This window comes from Zalophus californianus, chromosome 2 (assembly GCF_009762305.2).
Source record: "Zalophus californianus isolate mZalCal1 chromosome 2, mZalCal1.pri.v2, whole genome shotgun sequence".
Lineage (NCBI taxonomy): Eukaryota > Metazoa > Chordata > Mammalia > Carnivora > Otariidae > Zalophus > Zalophus californianus.
Window position 1 is genome coordinate 197,059,708 of NC_045596.1, and position 4,671 is coordinate 197,064,378.

At 46.7% G+C, this 4,671-nt stretch overlaps 1 non-coding gene across 1 annotated transcript; it reads left to right on the plus strand.

Annotated features, from left to right (window-relative positions):
* The first annotated feature begins 4,263 nt into the window (after positions 1-4,263).
* LOC113926056 lies at positions 4,264-4,370 on the plus strand. The gene has a single exon (XR_003521141.1). It is a non-coding gene; the product is annotated as a U6 spliceosomal RNA (small nuclear RNA).
* The last annotated feature ends 301 nt before the right edge of the window (positions 4,371-4,671 follow it).

Consider the following 4,671-nt stretch of genomic DNA (forward strand, 5'->3'; position numbering starts at 1 on the left):
TTAGAAAAAGGTGAAACCTTGAAAAACATTTTTTTTTTTTTTTTTTTTTTGTATTTTAAGTAAAGTCTTCGCCATATGTTGGAGCTCGAACTCACAATCCTGAGATCAGGAGTCACATGCTCCACCAACTGAGCCAGCCAGGTGCCCCAAAAGGCGAAACCTTTTAAAAACAGACTTTAAAACAGAGAAGCAAGTGAGCCGCTCGGTGGAGGTATGACCGTCGGCTACGGTCAAGGGCTGCGTTGGGCTGTTTTGAGCAGGACAAAGAAGACTGACTCACAGGAATGCTGGGGTCTTCTTGGTCCTCCCTCCCCGGCCAAGAAAGTAAAGGTCTTCGTCCTCCCTCCGCCTTTCACTCAATGGGGAAGAGAGGAGTCAGGAGGTTACCTGGGATTTTGTGCAAGTGGTAATCAAGGGGGAGTTTACCATCCAAGCTGTGAGTTATTTCTTCATTTTAAAATCCTTAATCTGACATCAAGGCAGTGGAGGAAAATAAGAAGAGGGAACCAGACAGGGAACCTCGGCACTAAATTTGTGGAAGGCAGCTGGGAGCCAGGTGTTCTGGGACTGGCCTTTCCAGTTGCTGGGACACGGAGAGAGAGGAGGTCAGTGTCCACTCAAGCCTCCCATCAATGCGGCTGAGACAATGGGGGCATCGCAGGTGTATCCATGGGATGGGTCAGTGAGGAAAAGTGTGTATCTCTGGGCAGGTCAATTCAAAAGTCCTGTTCAGGAGGAAGTGAACTCCAGGAGGACTTGGGACTATATTTATTCTCTTCCCTATATCATCAGGTTTCTAGCACAGTACCCAGCAAAGATTTGGGGCTCAAGACATATTTGGTAAATATTTTAAAATAAATAAATGAACACAGGCACGTGTGAACGAGCAGGTGCCCACAGCACACTGCCCATCTGACTGTGGGGAAGGCGCACAGGGGGACAGTCAAGTGCTGGGAGTGGTTGGTCTCTTGAACGGTGGCTGTGAAGCATGTACAGAGATGTCTTCTGTTTTTTTTTTTTTTTTTTAAGATTATTTATTTATTTGACACATAGAAGGAGAGAGAGAGAGAGCTGAGCAAGGAGCATGATGCGGGGCTTGATCCCAGGACCCTGGAAACATGAACTGAGCTGAAGGCAGTTGCTTAACCGACTGAGCCACCCAGATGCCCCAATGTCTCCTGTTTTTAAAAAGGAAAGCGGGTATTTTCCATCAAGGGCATAGGCTGTTCTTCTCAACGGCTGATGAAAGTGCTTTGTATTTGATTTTAAAACATCACTTAGGTTTTGAGTTGTCTCCGGATCCCCCTCTGAGACATGAACTTGAAATTGCAAATTTGGCTCCCACCCTTGATCTTTATCTGGTTATCAGGCAAGGAGACTAAAGAACACCCGAGGGGTAGAGTGGCGCCCGAAATGGTTGCTTATTTTCCAGAATTCCATCATTTCACCAGGTGCTTTTCACTTTCCTCATAAGGCCTGCTTCTCTCCTGGAGGAAGTTTGGGGGAGAGTGGGGGAATCATGCGTCTTGTCTTGCTGGAGCACGATGCATTTGTTTTTCCCTTTCATTGAAGGTTTTTCATATTTGAAAATCAGTTCAGACAGACACTGCAATTTGCTAAAATCAATATAATTAGAGAAAAAAATGGATGTACTGAAGAGAGGACAATTCAGGAAACGATTGGACATGACTGAAATGTTTAAGGAGCCTCACTGTCTTCTAAGACTGGGATTTGAACAGGAGTGAAACCCAGACTTTTGTAATGGAAATTTCACTCTAAACCTCTAACATGCTACTTCCCTGGCAGAGATGATATTTGAAGAAATCTGGATAAGGATTTATGTCCCTTTGAAAGGCTGGTTCATGCTGAGCATCCTGACACCAAAATGTCATGCTCACACCTAATTTCTTCACATTATTAACGTTTGCTTCGATTGCCAGAGTTGGGGTATAAAACTGTTATATTCTTTGGAGTAACAATTTGTTCTTTTAACAGTGTTATTCTCCTAGGTGTTCTTGCAAGTCCTTTGTTCTTTTATTAACCATTTCTTTTCTCAGACACCAAGCTGGAAGTCAGTTTGGGGAACAGTTGGTGTGCACTCGGTATTTGAGAATGGAATATTCTGCATCATATGGATCACAGAGCCCTGCCATCTGCAGCCTAGGGCTCGGCTGCACTGGTCCGTGGGGTCCCTCATTTTGGAAGCCTTTGGTTGGCAGCGAGGGGCAGGAGACGTGACGTTCAGCAGCATCCCTGAGTCACGCAAAGGGAAAAACAGCGTGATTTATTAGTGTGCGCTCTTCAAGACCAAGGAACTGAAGAGGTTCACTGAATTGAACCGGAAACTTTAATGGGAAAAGTTTTCATAGGGGGAAACAGTTGAAGAAGTAGGAAGAATCTGGTGTCGGCTTTAAGCCAGGCAGCCATGGGAGGTGTCCCAGCTTGGCCACAGCTGTGCCACCTTGAGCCTGATACTCTGTACCCACCCACCATGATGCATTTGGAGGGTGGGTGGTGAGGCAGGCCTGCCTGCTGGTGGTTGTGACCACAAATGGAGCACAATGTTTTAAAATGTGTCAAAACCAAGGCCAGAGACCGGTGAAGTATGCATTCTCTGTAGTGGGCACTCGGGAAATTACCTTCCTGACTTTTCACTGCGAGTGTCGACACACCATGGACCACAGTGGTCAATGCTCAGATGTCACACTGTAACACTCCTGGAGTCGTAGTTTTAAAATTTAGGTACTTATGACGATAAGAGATTTATGCATTGAGAGGGACGGAAACTCTGCTGTGGAAAGAATGACACGCAGCGGAATTCAGAGTAACAAGTGCAGCCACATTCGTGCACGCACGCGCGCACACCTCTTGTGACAGGCAGGGTCAGGTACTAGAATCCCTCCCAGTTCAGTCTCACTGCGTTAACACCCTTGAAGAGCGTGAGGAAGGGGGACGGCCATACCTTCAGCCTCGAGTTTCTGCTGGCTCTGCGGCTCCATGCTAGAGCACTGCTTCTGGATTCCAAGGCACGTATGGCAATGGGCAGAAACTTCCGAGCATCTACAGTTTCTCAAAATTGGGATTTGAAGCAAGTGTTTCTCTCAACCTGTTTCAAAGATGTTGTCGCCTTCCAATACGCTTTGTGAAATCCACACAGATAGGTGATTATTAGTGAGGAGGACTTCTTGACTCCATCCGAGTTTGGCCCCGTGTCTCCATACTGGGTGCCCTCCTTTTTTTTAAACTTTTATTTTAGAGAGAGAATGGGGTGGGAAGGGGCAAAGGGACAGGGAGAGAGAGAGAATCTCAAGCAGACTCCCTGCTGAGCATGGAGACTGACACCAGGCTCAGTCTCACAACCCTGAGATCATGACCTGAGCTAAAATCAAGAGTCAGATGCTTCACCGACTGAGCCCCCAGAAACCCCCCTTTGAGAGGCCTGTAGTTTCTGCCCACGATTCAGTGGAGGGACATGGTTTACACCTCAATCATCTTCTGTGTATTTCAGGTCACATTGGAATTGAAAAGTGTCTTTTACTGTGCAGAACATGGTTCTTTGATACTCAATGAGTAATATTAAATCCATTCCATAGGCTCTGTGTTTGAGGATAGTTGTGACAAATGAATACGTCCTTGGAGTTATGTGAGCCCTCCAAGTGCCTGGTACCGTCGGGAAGGAGCAGTGACGAGGCTGGTGACGGTGCTAATAAGGATCATGTGGGCTCCCTGGGCCGTGTGACCGCTCAGGGCCAGGTCCCCTGCTCTGAACATATTTTATTTAACTCTTCCCCAAAAGTCGTGTAAAGTTGGTATTCAGTTCATGACCAAAAACTAAAGTTAAGAAAAATTTAGATCTCATTGCTTATGTGTAGAAAAGACAAAATTTAGACCAAACGCTGGTGTGTTGCACCCGCCTTATTCTCCGTTTCCCCAAAAAACAAGTTCATATAAGTGATGGTTTCCTCCTTCCCATCCCCCCCCACTTCTTCTCCTGACTCTTATTTGCTTCATAATTTTACAACTAGATATTTTAATCTTGCATATATGCTCTAATATTAACCATGACGTTGGAATAGTTTAGGCATGAAGCAGTTGTGTTTCTTTGGGTGTGGGTAGGGTGAGTCTCTCTCCCCCAGATCTGTATGTTGAAATCCTAATGCCCCAAGGTGATGGTGTCAGGAGATGGGGCTTGAGGAGGTGATGAGCTCATGAAGGTGGAGCCCCCATGATGGGATTCATGCCCTTATAGGAAGGGACAGGAGAGTGCTCGCTTCCACAGCACATATACAGAAATCGGAAGGCTACAGAGGAGATTAGCATGGCCCCTGCATAAGGATGATCCTCAAATTTGCAAGATGTTCCATGTTTAAAAAAGAAGAAGAGACAGGAGAGGAGAGAACTTCCTTCCTTTCTGTGTCTCCCCACCACGTGGGGACGGAGGGAGAAGACACCATCTATAACCCAGGACACAGCGCTCACCAGACAACGGATCTGCCTGCACCTCATCTCAGACTTCCAAACTCGCCAAACTGTGGGAACCAGATGTGTGTGGTTTAGACCCTCTGGTCTCTGGGGCTTTGTTCCGGCAGCCTCTGCTCAGTAAGACGGTGGTGGTAACAGGGCCACTGAATAAAGTCTGCTTCATGGGTAGCTGGGCCTCACCCAGTCCCT